Genomic DNA, 18,338 nt, shown 5'->3' with positions numbered 1-18,338 from the left:
ATCCTCTTTCCAACCTGTAAATTGAATTAGTTGTTCTCTGTCATCTTTTGGTATGTCCTGTTGTAGGTGTTCTAAAATCGTGGCCATCATTACATCAAAACCTTTCTTATTTGAAATAATTTTATTATTGTATTTTCATCCACAGAAACTCTAATACTGCTATCACCGTAAATGAAGTCTTGACTATTATTACGACAGAGTCTACTTGACACTTCTTCTATATAATGACTTAGTTCCTTGTACGAGCCCTCGACTTTTAGTAGATTAATATGTTGTATAATCTTACATTTTGATACTGCCTTATATACGCTATTAATGAAACAGTTCAAGACAGGAAAATGTGGAGCTAGTGCCCTTAGAGAACGCAAATAGCTCTGACATCCCTCATTTGGGCTACAGTATAACGAATGCCCATGCTTTCTTGTGTCCCTGTAATTGATTTCACAATAATCCAAGCCGCCAAGGTAGAAATTAACCACTTTGTCAGTTGAAAATTTTAATGCTATATTATTTTCAAGGATATCAAAAAGAATTTGACATAATTCAATATCCGTCGGATAGAGCTTGCAGATATCAGGGTGACATTGCCAAGTAACCTGCTGCCCAATTTTTGGCTTTGAATGTTTACTCAGATTGTTATGGGTGACTTCAGCCATCATAATTTCCTTGTAAGATTTAGTTTTAGAGCATTTTTCAATAGTTGTCTCGTACTTTTCAGGACAGTTTGTTCTACTACACAGAGAATTTTTTGCCAAATATTCAGTAGAACTAAAAGAACTGTTTAAAATACAGTTAGAAATGCTTTTTTCTTGAGTCGGTGTTCCAGGAATTTGTTCTAAATCATTAGTCTTACAAACCCATATTCTAATAACCCTAATAGGCTCGTTTTCGCCATAATTGAAAAACATTGCTTTTCCTTCGCTGTTGATAGGTATGCTTGTATATATATATTTATTGCTGCTACATAAACTGCAATTGCTCCTTCCAAAATTAATATACGAATTTTCTAAGAAGTACGGCTCCGTATATTCACTGTGTTGTCGAACATTTTCCATTGCAACTATAAACTGTTCCGCAGTTGCCAATCCATACCTTGGAAGCTTTTCGTTAAACTAACAACATTTCTTTTGGATATTGCTATGAAGCTTTGCCAAAGCATTTCTAGCCGACTTTTCAACAGCATCCGCTCTTTCAAAGAGAATTTTAATCTGTAATTTTGAATACTTTTCGTGATCCCGATAAAACATGCGTAAAATGTTTCTCAATTTACAAAGATCAGCCTGCATTTTCTCCATCTTCTTGTATTTCTGAATCTAATTTTTCCCTTTGTCCTTATGCGTTCTTCGGTACAACCTCGCAGAGAATTTAATTTTTTCATTATAGCTTTTGTCACCCCAGTATCTACTCATTATTCTGGTAGCAACTTTTTTCTTATGTTTGTTTCGGTAATCTATATCTTTATCATACCATTCCTTGCTCTTTTGTTTGGCTGTCTCAATTTTCGCATGTCTATAAACTACATCATTATAATAACGCTGATAATCTGTAATTTTGAATACTTTTCGTGATCCCGATAAAACATGCGTAAAATGTTTCTCAATTTACAAAGATCAGCCTGCATTTTCGCCATCTTCTTGTATTTCTGAATGTAATTTTTCCCTTTGTCCTTATGCGTTCTTCGGTACAACCTTGCAGAGAATTTAATTTTTTCATTATAGCTTTTGTCACCCCAGTATCTACTCATTATTCTGGTAGCAACTTTTTTCTTATGTTTGTTTCGGTAATCTATATCGTTATCATACCGTTCCTTGCTCTTTTGTTTGGCTGTCTCAATTTTCGCATGTCTATAAACTACATCATTATAATAACGCTGTTTGTCACTATCAATTTTCGCATCTCGATACGCCTGGTCGGTTGAATACCTTTGCTTTTCTCTTTTCAAGATGCTATCTCTGTTTTTTTTGGTAGTACTCTTTCTTTAACTTGCGTGTAGCTTGCTTGATTGAAACCATTATGTAACCATTAGTTGAATTTTTATGTCCCGTATCAAGTATCAAGAACCTAACAAAAAGTCAATTTTCTTGATTTTCAAGCCAATATATTTCCCTTGATGTTCAAGCCAAGGGACAGAAAGTTTCCTATACAGAGGTTTCGGACAAGGCGGTTCTAATGGTGTACTTTTTGTTTTGATCTGACTCCTTTTTTAGGAGCTATGGGTTTTTATATTTCTTAACATTGGACGTGATCGTCTCTTACTAGGTTGCTAGCTACCGCTGCAACCCGGATCAATTATTACTTCTCGATACGCCTGGTCGGTTGAATACCTTTGCTTTTTTCTTTTCAAGATGCTATCTCTGTTTTTCTGGTAGTACTGTTTTTTTAACTTGCGTGTAGCTTGCTTGATTGAAACCATTATGTAACCATTAGTTGAATGTTTTTATGTCACGTATCAAGTATCAAGAACCTAACAAAAAATTAAACTAATTTTTAAATTTTCAGGTATTTTTCTAGTCTAAATTAAAAGATTAAAACTATTGTTCAGACACCATAAATATTTTGGCAGTTTATAACTTTAGCGATTCTGAACTAAAAACGAAAATAAAATAAAAATTAATTTTTTCAATTTTTACGTCACGTCGCTCATTAAGTCATATATGGTTATTAGTACACAATAGGTTTTAGATATTACGTCATGTAACTTATTACGTCATATATGGTTATTAGTAGATAATCGGTAAAATATTCGTTCTTTATTATAATGCTAGCTACCGCTGCAACCCGGATTATAATTGGTATGGTGAAATAATGATATGCATATGGCTCTTTAATCATACTTTTTTATGGTTCCATATGGTCTAGTGGCTAGGATAGTTAAGTTTCACTTAACAGGCTCGGGTTCGATTCCCGGTATGGGAAAATTTTTAACTCTATAATCTTCGAACATTTGAACCTTTTATAATTTATAATGATGTATAATATAAATACTGTAATCTTAACTATAGTGAAGTTGCGTATGCAAGTTAGTTTAGGGAAGAGTTCGATCTTTATTATAATTCAGACAAGGTAGTTCTAATGATATACTTTTGTTTTGATCTGACTCTATTTTTAGGAGTTTTGGGTTTTTATATTTCTTAGCATTGGACTGATCGTCTCTTGCTAGGTTGCTAGCTACTGCTGCAACCCATATTCAAATATATATTATTTATGAGAGGCAGCCTGGCCGAGTGGTCCAAGGCACTGGTGTTAGCCACCAGTCTCTTCGCAGGCGTGGGTTCAAATCTTACCGCTGGTATAATGTTTGAAATACTGCAGTGTGAAAAGACATCGAAAATGCAGTTTTTGGTGGAAAAATTTATTCTCTTTTAGAAATAATTTATTTTAGTTACTATAGATTTTTAACCCAATGAATTTCTTTTAAAATGAGCCATTGAAAAACTCTCTACGATGTTCCAGTGCCAAGCTATCTGTGGAAAAGAAAGAAAAGAGAAAAAAAGAAAAAAAAATATCCCGTTTAGGCAGAATGTTGTAATAGCTGCCACTCTTCTTGCTTTTCAAGCCAATATATTTCCCTTGCTGTTTCAAGCAAAGGGACAGAAAGTTTCCTATACAGGGGTTTCGGACAAGGTGGTTCTAATGGTGTACTTTTGAATTTGATCTGACTCCTTTGTTAGGAACTATGGGTTTTTATATTTCTTACCATTGGACGTGATCGTCTCTTACTAGGTTGCTAGCTACCGCTGCAACCCGGATTTAGCCACCCGTATCTTTCGAAGTGTGTGTTCAAATCCCAATGCTGCCAGTATTTCATACCAAAGCAAACACAGTACTTGTTTTAGTCTTAAATTTATAATCTTACTTTAGTTACTACGGGTTGAAGTTCGTTCTTTACTGTAATCTCTTTTATAAATAATTTATTTTAGTTACTATAGATTTTTAACCCAATTAATTTCCTTTAAAATGAGCTATTGAACAACCCTCTACGATGTTCCAGTGCCAAGCTATCTGTGGAAAAGAAAAAAAAAAAAGAAAAAAGAAAAAAGAAAAAAATATCCCGTTTGGGGAGAATAACGTGGTTAAAGTCAATTTTCTTGATTTTCAAGCCAATATATTTCCCTTGCTGTTCATGCCAAGGGACAGAAAGTTTCCTATACAGGGGTTTCGGACAAGGCGGTTCTAATGGTCTACTTTTTGTTTTGATCTGACTCCTTTGTTAGGAACTATGGGTTTTTATATTTCTTAACATTGGACGTGATCGTCTCTTACTAGGTTGCTAGCTACCGCTGCAACCCGGATCATAGCTCTAATATAAAACTATGACGACATTCATTATTTATCTAGTAAGGTTTCAGGCAAGGTAGTTCTATTGATGTACTTTTGTTTTGATCTGACTCTATTTTTAGGAGTTTTGGGTTTTTATATTTCTTAGCATTGGACTGATCGTCTCTTACTAGGCTGCTAGCTACTGCTGCAACCCAGATTCACATATATATTATTTAGGAGAGGCAGCCTGGCCGAGTGGTCCAAGGCACTGGTGTTAGCCACCAGTCTCTTCGGAGGCGTGGGTTCAAATCTTACCGCTGGTATAATGTTTGAAATACTGCATTGTGAAAAGACATCAAAAATGCAGTTTTTGGTGGAAAAATTTATTCTCTTTTAGAAGTAATTTATTTTAGTTACTATAGATTTTTAACCCAATTAATTGCCTTTAAAATGAGCCATTGAAAAACTCTCTACGATGCTCCAGTGCCAAGCTATCTGTGGAAAAGAAAGAAGAAAGAAAAAAAATATCCCGTGAATGTTGTAGTGGCCGCCACTTTTCTTGATTTTCAAGCCAATATATTTCCCTTGCTGTTCAAACCAAGGGACTGAAAGTTTACTATACAGGGGTTTCCGACAAGGCGGTTCTAATGGTGTACTTTTTGTTTTGATCTGACTCCTTTTTTAGGAACTATGGTTTTTTATATTTCTTAACATTGGACGTGATCGTCTCTTACTAGGTTGCTAGCTACCGCTGCAACCCGGATTAATGTAATTCAGTTAGTAAAGCCTGAAGTTCATTCTTTATTATAAAATAAATTACAAACAGGAAAAAGCCTACGGCTTTTTCTTCTTTGGAATAGTAAGAGACGATCCTCAAATAATCAGGCAGCTAACTAGATTTATAATTTGTTCTTTAACATAAACTTCATTAATCGGATATTTTAATATATCCTATATGGTCTAGAGGTTAGGATAGCTCTCACCCAGTAGGCTTGAGTTCAATTTCTGTATGGGAAATTTTTACTTATGATGATTTCTTAAGGAACATATAAAATTTCTTAATGTAATAAAAATAATTTTTTTTAATTACAATACGTTTTTAACCCCATTAATTTCCTTCAAAATGAGCCATTGAACAACTCTCTTAACTACACTATAGTTCAGCGACCCATACCAGTTAGTATAGGCAAGAGTTGGATCTTTATTATAACTATTTAAAAATAATTTGTTTTATAACTACAAAAAGTTTTTAACCCCATTAATTTGCTTTAAAATGAGCCATTAAACAACTCTATACGATGTTCCAGTGCCAAGCTATCTGTGGAATTACTAACCTATACTATAATTAATTGGCGTATAAAATTTAGAATAGGCAAGAGGTCGTTCTTTATTATAAAATTCAATATCCGTCGGATAGAGCTTGCGGATATCAGGGTGACATTGCCAAGTAACCTGCTGCCCAATTTTTGGTTTTGAATGTTTACTCAGATTGTTATAGGTGACTTCAGCCATCATAATTTCCTTGTCAGATCTAGTTTTAGAGCATTTTTCAATAGTTGCCTCGTACTTTTCAGGACAGTTTGTTCTACTACACAGAGAATTTTTTGCCAAATATTCAGTAGAACTAAACGAACTGTTTAAAACACAGTTAGAAATGCTTTTTTCTTGAGTCGGTGTTCCAGGAATTTGTTCTGAATCATTAGTCTTACAAACACATTTACTAATAACCCTAACAGGCTCGTTTTCGCCATAATTGAAAAACATTGCTTTTCCTTCGCTGTTGATAGGTATGCTTGTATATATATTTTTATTGCTGCTACATAAACTGCAATTGCTCCTTCCAAAATTAATATACGAATTTTCTAAGAAGTACGCCTCCGTATATTCACTGTGTTGTCGAACATTTTCCATTGCATCTATAAACTGTTCCGCAGTTGCCAATCCATACCTTGGAAGCTTTTCGTTAAACTGACAACATTTCTTTTGGATATTGCTATGAAGCTTTGCCAAAGCATTTCTAGCCGACTTTTCAACAGCATCCGCTCTTTCAAAGAGAATTTTAATCTGTAATTTCGAATACTTTTCGTGATCCCGATAAAACATGCGTAAAATGTTTCTCAATTTACAAAGATCAGCCTGCATTTTTGCCATCTTCTTGTATTTCTGAATGTAATTTTTCCCTTTGTCCTTATGCGTTCTTCGGTACAACCTCGCAGAGAATTTAATTTTTTCATTATAGCTTTTGTCACCCCAGTATCTACCCATTATTCTGGTAGCAACTTTTTTCTTATGTTTGTTTCGGTAATCTATATCGTTATCATACCTTTCCTTGCTCTTTTGTTTCGCTGTCTCAATTTTCCCTTCTCGATACCCCTGATCCGTAAGATACCTCTGTTTTGCTCTGTCATATTTCATTTTCTTAAATCCTGGATCACAAGACATCTTAGTAGCAATCCTTACGCGTGCTCGAGCTTTATTGCGTTTGGTGGCATTTTTATCTCTTTTAAATAAACTTTTCTGATATTTCAGGATGTTAGCTTTATTTTTTGTGTAGTAAAGTTTTCTATTAGTAGAAATTTGGATTGTTCTATTTTGATATTGTTTTTGGTTATTCTTTCTTTTTTTCCACTCGCGTGAGATCATATTTTTTCAAGATTTAAAATTATTAAGCACACAAAATCCCGTATCGAGTATCTAAAACCTAGCATAAAACAAAACTAATTTTAAAATTTTCAGGTATTTATCTTGTTTGAATTACAAAATTAGTATTATTGTTTAGACACAATAAATATTTTTGAAGTTTACATAATAAGTTTAGTGATTCTGGACTGAAAACTAAAATAATTTCAATTATGAGACAATAATATTGAGATATGTACTTTACTGGTTACAAACCAATAAAAGCTTGGTTCCAGTATAAAATAATAAATTTGAACTGATATTAAAAAAAAATTTCTTCCAGGAGACAAAAAGCAAAACTAATTTTAGAATTTTCATGTATTTTTGTTGTTTAAATTAAAAAATTACTATTACTGATTAGGTATCATAAATATTTTTGCAGTTTACATAATAATTTTAGCGATTAAGCCAAAAAAGAAAATTTTGGTTCCAGGAGTTTCGGTTACTATTGAGACAAGTAGCTATTATTACTATAGAGTTCATTACATGGACTGTTTTATTGCTTCAAAATTCAAATATCTTTGAAAAGACTGCAGTATGAAAATACATCAAAAATGCAATTTTTTTGACAAAATTGATTCTACTTTAAAAAGTATTTTATTTTTAAATACAAAAGTGACTAGATGTTGCAATTTCCTTTAAAATGAGCTATTATACAGCTCTCTATGATTTTCCAGTGCCCAGCTAGCTGAGCAGAAAAAAAAAGCGGAAAGAAAAAAATATCTCGTTTGTGGAGAATAACGTGGTAAAAGTCAATTTTCTTGATTTTCAAGCCAATATATTTTCTTTGTTATTCAAGCCAAAGGGCGGTAAGTTTCCTTTATAGAGGATTCGGACAAGGCGGTTCTAATGGTGTACTTTTTGTTTTGATCTGATTCTTTTTTTAGGAGTTGGGGAGTTTTATATTTCTTGACATTGGACGTGATCGTCTCTTACTAGGTTGCTAGCTACCGCTGCAACCCGGATAAAAAGATTAAAATTATCTCTGAAAGAATGGATTTTGTTGAAAAGTCAGCTAGAGATGCTTTCGCAAAACTTCATAGTAATATCCAAAAGAAATGTTGCATGTTTAGTGAAAAGCATCCAAGGTATGAACCGGCAACTGTGGAACAGTTTACAGATGTAATGGGAAATTTTATACATCACTGTGAATATATGTAGGCATAATTGTTCTTTACTTAGTTTCAGCTTTAATTCGATGATCCAGACTTTATGTACTAACTACATCCAAAGACTATGACGTCATTGATTAATATTGTATATAAAAAATTAAGTTTTTCGTAAAAAAAAATTAATTTAAAAAAAAAAATTAAGTACACTTAGCGCTAGATCTAGAGATTTCCTTTAAAATGAGCCATTGAACAACTCTCTACGATGTTCCAGTGCCAAGCTATCTGTGGAAAAGAAAGAAAAAAATATCCCGTTTGGGGAGAATAACGTGGTAAAAGTCTATTTTCTTGATTTTCAAGCCAATATATTTTCTTTGTTATTCAAGCCAAAGGGCGGTAAGTTTCCTTTATGGAGGATTTGGACAAGGCGGTTCTAATGGTGTACTTTTTGTTTTGATCTGACTCTTTTTTTAAGAACTATGGGTTTTTATATTTCTTAACATTGGACGTGATCGTCTCTTACTAGGTTGCTAGCTACCGCTGCAACCCGGATAAACTGATTACACACAGGAAAAAGCCTACGGCTTTTTCTTCTTTTAAAAAGTAAGAGACGAGTCTCAAATAATCAAGTAGCTAGCTAATTCCAAAGGTTTGCAATATTTGTTATTCCAATGATCGTTTTTTATTGTAAATAGATTTTTAACCCAATTAATTTCCTTTAAAATGAGCTATTGAAAAACCCTCTACGATTTTCCAGTGCCAAGCTATCTCTGGATACAAAAGAAAAAAAAAAAAAAAAAAAGAAAAAAATATCCCGTTTAGGCAGAATGTTGTAGTAGCTGCCACTTTTCTTGATTTTCAAGCCAATATATTTCCCTTGCTGTTCAAGCCAAGGGACAGAAATTTTACTATGCAGGGGTTTCGGACAAGGCGGTTCTAATGGTGTACTTTTTGTTTTGATCTGACTCTTTTTTTAAGAACTATGGGTTTTTATATTTCTTAACATTGGACGTGATCGTCTCTTACTAGGTTGCTAGCTACCGCTGCAACCCGGATTGCTAGCTACCGCTGCAACCCGGATTAGACAGAACGCTGTAGTAGCTGTCACTTTTCTTGATTTTCAAGCTAAAACATTTCCGAATAACATTCCGATGATCGTCTTTTAATGTATAACTCTCTACGATGTTCCAGTGCCAAATATCCCGTTTAGGCAGAATGTTGTAGTAGCTGCCACTTTTCTTGATTTTCAAGCCAATATATTTCCCTTGCTGTTCAAGCCAAGGGACAGAAAGTTTACTATACAGGGGTTTCGGACAAGGCGGTTCTAATGGTGTACTTTTGAATTTGATCTGACTCCTTTTTTAGGACTATGGGTTTTTATATTCCTTAACATTCGGCGTGATCGTCTCTTACTAGGTTGCTAGCTACCGCTGCAACCCGGATTATCATTGGACGTGATCGTCTCTTACTAGGTTGCTAGCTATCGCTGCAACCCGGATATTATATTGCAAACAGGAAAAAGCCTACGACTTTTTCTTCTTTGAAATAGTAAGAGACGAACGTCAAACGATCAAGTAACTAACTAAGTCCAATGTATGCAATAAGTTTTTATTCCAATGATCGTCTTGTAATTTAATTTTATATTTCTTAACATTGGACGTGATCGTCTCTTACTAGGTTGCTAGCTACCGCTGCAACCTGGATTTCAGCTATATCCGATGAAACTTACATATTCCCCATTTATACTGAACTGTATCGGTCCTTTATGTATATATTTAATGTAATAACCAATGATCGTCTTTTATTGTAAATCTTAATGTAATAAAAATAATTTATTTTAATTACAAGAAGTTATTAACCCCATTAATTTTGCTTTAAAATGAGCCATTGAACAACTCTCTACGATGTCCCAGTGCCAAACTATCTGTTGAATTACTAACCTATACTATAATTAAGTGGCGTATAAAATTTAGTATAGGCAAGAGGTCGTTCTTTATTATAAACAACTTAAAACTTTTTGTTTTATAGAGAGAAATAACAGGATTTCCAGAGTTCATATTACTGTTGATATGTTCTTCATTTCGAGTAATACTAGGTGAGACCAATATGTTACCTGATAAGTCAATCCATGATTTTATATGTTGTGTAATGACTTCAAACCTATTGTTTTTCTGCCTAAGTTTTTAGGATAATTTTAATTGTATACTTAAAGTTACTGATATCACAGCTCCTGTAGGACTATGAAAAGCGTAATAGATTGGTTTGCTGTTGTGAGGCTGTGTATTTGCTTTTGACTCCTAAATCAATATTTTTGTTTTTTATACTTAGCTTTTGTGTTTTCAGTAAAGTGCTAGTTTTCTGCAATGTTACAAACATAGAGAAATGTCACCAGTTGATTTATTTTTTTTAGTTTTATTGGTATATGTTAGATAAGCTGTGAATTAATAATTTTTGTTGGTTTTAATTTTCAACTTCACTCTTTACTTCCCTCGGAAAAATTTTGTTTTTTTAATTTATTACTACTGGATTGTGGTGTAGAAGAATTTCCATACTCACAACAGTTTAACTAAGCCAGAAACAGTAGAATTTTCTTTTCACAGGGAAATATACCTTGCTCAAAAGTGAGTAATCTATTAATTATTCAAAACGTGACATAAATGTAACGTTTATACGAATTTAAAATAAAACGTAATTTTTTCTTTAAAATGTAACAAAAAATATGCTGCGAACGTAACCTCCATGGGAACCCTGCCAAGATATCGATTCTGCTATTACTGATATTTATTTGTGTACCTCTAGGGGGTATGCGTACCAAAGTAATAAAAATACTAAACCAGATCCTTGGTTTAAGGAACTTGAGGGGTCGGGTGTCAGCCACGAAAAATGAGCTTTTTTGCCCTTAAATTCCTGAGCAGTTTATGTTCGTATCAGGACCTTCGCACTATAAGGATGTGGGGGAAGGTGTATTTTTAATTTTATCTTAATTGACAATAGTTTGAAGTTAAGAGAGTAATCCTTGCCAATAGGTTATTTTGCAAAAAAAAATCCTCTCTTTTTAATTTTAGAGTTTTCCATCTAAATTACAACGTTAAATATAGCGTCTTTTTTAACTACTTCATTTCTTAAAGTTTGACGTGGTGCTACTGCTACTAAACACATCGTTGTAAACTCAATGTAAAAAAAATTGCTAGTGCCATCTGGGGTATTGTTGGATCATTCATAAGACATTATTTTGCATAACCAGGTAAGACAGACTGCTCAATATTCACCACTTTGGCTATTGCTCACGCATCTAATTATATTAACATTATGGTACAACAAATATCAACACGATACTCAATACAATTATAGATATGAGTAAACAAATACCCCAAAAAATCTTTTTTTTTCTAGATTTTATTTGGAGCTTTCGAGCTTGTTTTGTTTGTTGTGCCCCTTGTTCGACATAGTCTACTGTATTAGTCACGTTGAATTCTATATTATCAATTATTTCACCCTGTTGTTCGACTAGAAAAGACATATCCATGAACATAGAATGCAACTCCTTGATTGAATGTTCGAGCTTCATTAACTCTGTGTGTCTGTCTTCAATGTCGGCAAGTTCACGCTTAGCCACTTTCAATTCTTGTATACTATCTTGGGAGAAAATGCTTAAGTTTTGTTCCGACAAAAGTTCATCTAATTCCTCCTCAGTTGTTATTCGGCCAGCTATTTCTAATTGTCTCTTAATTCTTTTCTTGCACTTATCTTTGTGAAGAATCAATCTATTATTGTAATCTGACATCACTTTTTGAAAGTTGTGTGATAAAGCTGAATACTGGGTTTGTCTTATTCTGAATTCAGCGTGGTTTTCATTCGTCTCGGGCTTCAGGATTTCGTTGTCAAATTGTTTTATTTTTTTCTGGATGAATTTACTTTTACTTTCAATTTCTTTCATCAATGATTGGATATCATTATTTATTTCGGTATCTGTGATGACATTTGAGCTTAGTTCACCTTGTTTCTTCTTTAACTCATTGATTTTCTCCTGAATTTCATTTATATCTTTCTGTATATCACCTACAGATGTTAGAAAATTTTCTATCGCAGCCTCTTTCCGCTCAATTGATATGTTGTCCGTGGATTCAAAAGACGTGCTGCTTGAACTACTATAATCAGCCTGCAGGGCTTTGAGGGTACCAAGCCTATCTTTCACCATTTTCCACTTTTCTTTTCGGCAATTCAAACCTAGAAACAGAAAGGAAAATTACTTAGTTCTTTTTAGGGGAGGGGGGGATTACAAGCTACGGGCTATTTTTGATTAGAAAAATTAAAATTATTGCTCAGATATCATAAATATTTTTGCAGTTTACATAATAACTTTAGCGATTCTAAACTGAAAAATAAAATATATATTAAAAAATGTAATTTTTTGGTCTGAAAATACGTAGTCAATCCCACATCGGGTAGTTAGAACCTAACCAAAAATAAAACTAATTTTAACATTTTAAGGTATTTTTCCAGCTTGTATTGAAATATTCAAACTCTTGCTCGGATACCATGGATATTTTTGCAGTTTACACAAGCTGCAAAGAACGCACAGGCTGATCTTTGTAAACTGAGAAAAATTTTACGAATGTTTTACCGGGATTACGAAAAATATTCAAAATTAAAGATTAAAATTATCTCTGAAAGAATAGATTCTGTTGAAAAGTCAGCTAGAGATGCTTTCGCAAAACTTCATAGTAATATCCAAAAGAAATGTTGCATGTTTAGTGAAAAGCTTCCAAGGTATGGACCGGCAACTGTGGAACAGTTTACAGATGTAATGGGAAATCTTATACATCACTGTGAATATATGGAGACATAATTGTCCTTTACTTAGTTTCAGCTTAAATTCGATGATCGAGCCTTTATGTAACTACATCCAACGACTATGACGTCATTGATCAATATTGTATATACAAAATTAAGTTTTCCTGAAAAATAATTAATAAAAAAAATTAAGTGCAAAAGGCGCTAGATCTAGAGATTTCCTTTAAAATGAACCATTGAACAACTCTCTACGATGTTTCAGTGCCAAGCTATCTCTGGAAACAAAAGAAAGAAAAAAATATCCCGTTTGTGCAGAATAACGTGGTTAAAGTCAACTTTCTTGATTTTCAAGCCAATATATTTTCTTTGTTATTCAAGCCAAAGGGTGGTAAGTTTCCTTTATAGGGGTTTCGGACAAGGCGGTTCTAATGGTGTACTTTTTGTTTTGATCTGACTATTTTTCTAGGAGTTAGGGGTTTTTATATTTCTTAACATTGGACGTGATCGTCTCTTACTAGGTTGCTAGCTACCGCTGCAACCCGGAAAAAAAGTCTGGTTCCAGGATACAATAATAACTTTGAACTGAGAAGAAAAAAATTTTTCTTCCAGGAGACAAAAAGTAAAACTAATTATAAAATTTTGATGTATTTTTGTTGTTTAAATTAAGAACTTACTATTACTGATTAGGCATCATAAATATTTTTGCAGTTTACATAATAATTTTAGCGATTAAGCCAAAAAAGAAAATTTTGGTTCCAGGAGTTTCGGTTACTATTGAGACAAGTAGCTATTATTACTATACAGTTCATTACCATGAACTGTTTTATTGCTTAAAAATTCAAATATCTTTGAAAAGACTGCAGTATGAAAATACATCAAAAATGCAATTTTTTTGTCAAAATTGATTCTATTTTAAAAAGTATTTTATTTTTAATTACAAAAGGCACTAGATGTTGCAATTGCCTTTAAAATGAGCTATTATAAAGCTCTCTATGATTTTCCAGTGCCCAGCTAGCTGAGGAGAAAAAAAAGCGGAAAGAAAAAATATCCCGTTTGTGGAGAATAACGTGGTAAAAGTCAATTTTCTTGATTTTCAAGCCAATATATTTTCTTTGTTATTCAAGCCAAAGGGCGGTAAGTTTCCTTTATAGAGGATTCGGACAAGGCGGTTCTAATGGTGTACTTTTTGTTTTGATCTGACTCTTAATTTAGGAGTGGGGGGGTTTTATATTTCTTAACATTGGAGGTGATCGTCTCTTACTAGGTTGCTAGCTACCGCTGCAACCCGGATTATGACGTCACGGCGTAAAGATTTTATTTCATGACGTCATAGCGCAATGGTATTATTTCATGACGTCTTCAGAAACAACAATATAACTTCGTGCTTTTCTATTCACGTCATAGCTGTAATATAAAACTATGATGCCATTCATTATTTATCTAGTAGGGTTTCAGGCAAGGTAGTTCTAATGATGTACTTTTGTTTTGATTTGACTCTATTTTTAGGAGTTTTGTTATATTTCTTAGCATTGGACTGATCGTCTCTTACTAGGTTGCTAGCTACTGCTGCAACCCAAATTCACATATATATATTTATTTATGAGAGGCAGCCTGGTCGAGTGGCCCAAGGCACTGGTGTTGGCCACCAGTCTCTTCGGAGGCGTGGGTTCAAATCTTACCGCTGGTATATTATTATGTTTGAAAGACTGCAGTGTGAAAAGACATCAAAAATGCAGTTTTTGGTGGAAAAATTTATTCTCTTTTAGAAATAATTTATTTTAGTTACTATAGATTTTTAACCCAATCAATTTCCTTTAAAATGAGCTATTGAACAACCCTCTACGATGTTCCAGGGCCAAGCTATCTCTGGATACAAAAAAAGAAAAAAATATCCCTTTTGGGGAGAATAACGTGGTTAAAGTCAATTTTCTTGATTTTCAAGCCAATATATTTCCCTTGCTGTTCAAGCCAAGGGACAGAAAGTTTCCTATACAGGGGTTTCGGACAAGGCGGTTCTAATGGTGTACTTTTTGTTTTGATCTGACTCCTTTGTTAGGAACTATGGGTTTTTATATTTGTTAACATTGGACGTGATTGTCTCTTACTAGGTTGCTAGCTACCGCTGCAACCCGGATTTAGGAACTATGAGTTTTTATATTTCGTAACATTTTACGTGATGGTTTTTTACTAGGTTGCTAGCTACCGCTGCAATCCAGACTAGGTTGCTAGCTACTGCTGCAACCCGGATAATTGACAAACACCATTTATGATGAGCTATATTCGTCCTTTATGTAATAATTACACCTGGAACCACCATATATCAGTTAGTATGGGAGAGAGATCGTTCTTTACTGTATAGACTCCAAAAGTGAAATTAGATCTCTAGCTCTCCTTCCCTAATGAATTTGGTTGAAATTCAATGAACCCTTCTGTTAAGTGCTTTGTCGGCGAAAGATTAGGCTAGCCCTTGCTTCTTCTCCAATGAGGTCAAATCTGTCTCTGACTTTAAAAAATGATGCATGAATGGCACATCAAATGTCACATCCGACTAAGCTTGGTTGAGACCAACAAAGTTCTTAGAATTGTTTTTATGAAATTGCACAGCATAACTAGGACATCATCTTTTACTTACCACCGAGGTTTGGGAAGCTTTTCTGGTAACGTCTTGGTGTTAAAGTTTTGGGATCCCCTCTTCACATGCAAACTTCTCAAACACACAACTAAGATAATTAACCATACTTCCCAACAAAGTTTGGTTGAAATAAGGCAACTTGTTTTGGTAAGTGTAATGATAAGAATTTAGGGACCTCTTCTTCCCTACAAGGTTGGATTGGAGACGGAACCCTGAAAGGCTTTATTTCCGATAAATCCTGATTTTGACCATGATACCGACGATACTTACAAAATTCCAATTTACAGTATCAATCTCTTATTTATTACCTCCTAATGATCGTCTTTTAATATATATACATAGATTCTCACTGCCGCGTTTCTTCTAAACATAGACAATTTGAGCCTTTTCTTGATGTCATGACATCCAAAATGACCTTAAATTACAAGTGGTGCCCTTATAGAATTATTTTTTTTATTGGACCTTTAACTTTGGCCTCGACTTGTCTTTTGCTATTATGAATTATAGAAAAGATCGATCTGGGTAGAATGTATTATTATTATTTTTTTGTTTAGACCAGGGCACTTAGTATCGAAGGAGTTTTCGTAGGAACTGCGAAAAGGGTTCATTCGATTGAAAATAGAAAGGTCTAATGCCCTTTTTAATAATCGAAAGTGATTGGAGGGCAACTAGTCCCCCTCCCACGCCCACTCTCCCATTCGCCCATTATGTTTAAGGCCAGAACATAATTTGCACTTTATTGAAAAAATAGAAATGTTTTTACTTTCATAACTTTAATAAATCAAATAATATTAACATTTTGATTACTAAATATCAGTATATGTATACTAAGCTAACAATCCAAACTCATTTTTATTTTTTCAATAAAGTGCAAATTATGTTCTGGCCTTGGGAAGGCAAAGGGGTTTTGAGCCCTACTCATGTTAATTTCTGCTTGTTTTGAGTTTGATTCGGTTATTTATTGTAATGTATAAAAACCGAATTGACATATACCATTTATGATGAACTATATAGGTCCTTTATGTATAACTCATTTTAAAAATAGAGCTCTTTCTAATTGATTACAAACAGGAAAAAGCCTAAGGCTTTTTCTTCTTTGAAATAGTAAGAGACTAGCCTCAAATAATCAAGTAGCTAACTAAATCCAATGTATATAATTGGTTTTTATTCCAATGATCGTCTTTTAATGGAAAATTTTAATATATTGACCTTAAATATAACTGTACTAGCCTATACTATACTTAAGTGGCCTATAAAATTTAGTATAGGCAAGAGGTCAATCTTTACTGTACCAATATATTTCCCTTGCTGTTCAAGCCAAATAAGAGAAAGTTTACTATACAGTGGTTTCGGACAAGGCGGTTCTAATGGTGTACTTTTTGTTTTGATCTAACTTTTTTTTAGGAGTTATGGGGTTTTATATTTCTTAACATTGGACGTGATTGTCTTGCCAAGCTATCTGTGGAATTACTAACCTATGCTATAATTAAGTGGCATATAAAATTTAGCATAGGCAAAAGGTCGTTCTTTATTATACTAGCCTCAAATAATCAAGTAGCTAACTAAATCCAATGTATGTAATTGGTTTTTATTCCAATGATCGTCTTTTAATAAAAATTTTTAATATATTGACATTAAATATAACTGTACTAGCCTCTACTATACTTAAGTGGCCTATAAAATTTAGTATAGGCAAGAGGTTGTTCTTTACTGTACCAATATATTTCCGTTGCTGTTCAAGCCAAATAACAGAAAGTTTACTATACAGGGGTTTCGGACAAGGCGGTTCTAATGGTGTACTTTTTGTTTTGATCTGACTCCTTTGTTAGGAACTATGGGTTTTTATATTTGTTAACATTGGACGTGATTGTCTCTTACTAGGTTGCTAGCTACCGCTGCAACCCGGATTTAGGAACTATGAGTTTTTATATTTCGTAACATTTTACGTGATGGTTTTTTACTAGGTTGCTAGCTACCGCTGCAATCCAGACTAGGTTGCTAGCTACTGCTGCAACCCGGATAATTGACAAACACGATTTATGATGAGCTATATTCGTCCTTTATGTAACTACACCTGGAACCACCATATATCAGTTAGTATGGGAGAGAGATCGTTCTTTACTGTATCAATTATTACTTCTCGATACGCCTGGTCGGTTGAATACCTTTGCTTTTTTCTTTTCAAGTTACTATCTCTGTTGTTTGTGTTGTACTCTTTCTTCAACTTGCGTATAGCCTGCTTTGATCTAACCATTATTCTAATCAAGAATGAGGGAATTTTCAGTTTTGACTTTCCTTATATACTAATTATGACGTCACTCTATTCACGTCATAACTCTAATATAAAACTATGATGACGTTCATTATTTATCTAGTAGGGGTTCAGACAAGGTATTTCTAATGATGTACTTTTGTTTTGATCTGACTCTATTTTTAGGAGTTTTGGGTTTTTATATTTCTTAGCATTGGACTGATCGTCTCTTACTAGGTTGCTAGCTACTGCTGCAACCCAAATTCACATGTATATTTATTTATGAGAGGCAGCCTGGCCGAGTGGTCCAAGGCACTGGTGTTAGCCATCAGTCTCTTCAGAGGCGTGGGTTCAATTCTTACCGCTGGTATACGATTATGTTTGAAAGACTGCAGTGTGAAAAGACATCAAAATGCAGTTTTTGGTGGAAAAATTTATTCTCTTTTAGAAATAATTTATTTTAGTTACTATAGATTTTTAACCCAATTAATTTCCTTTAAAATGAGCTATTGAACAACCCTCTACGATGTTCTAGTGCCAAGCTATCTCTGGATACAAAAGAAAAAAAAAAGAAAAAAAAAGAAAAAAAATATCCAGTTTAGGCAGAATGTTG

General features: G+C 33.7%; 1 protein-coding gene and 1 pseudogene across 1 annotated transcript in view; one reads left to right on the top strand and one right to left on the bottom strand.

The window, feature by feature from the left end:
• LOC148956224 (DNA-dependent protein kinase catalytic subunit-like) overlaps positions 1-18,338 on the top strand; it is a 495,889-nt gene that overhangs the window by 187,376 nt on the left and 290,175 nt on the right. The gene's annotated exons all lie outside the window — the stretch shown is intronic.
• Positions 11,356-12,269, bottom strand: LOC148956225 (syntaxin pseudogene; annotated as a pseudogene).

The sequence above is a fragment of the Artemia sp. Qi Xiang Cuo genome, chromosome 1, assembly GCF_049724085.1.
Source record: "Artemia sp. Qi Xiang Cuo chromosome 1, ASM4972408v1, whole genome shotgun sequence".
Lineage (NCBI taxonomy): Eukaryota > Metazoa > Arthropoda > Branchiopoda > Anostraca > Artemiidae > Artemia > Artemia sp. Qi Xiang Cuo.
This window is presented reverse-complemented; position numbering and strand designations above follow the sequence as displayed.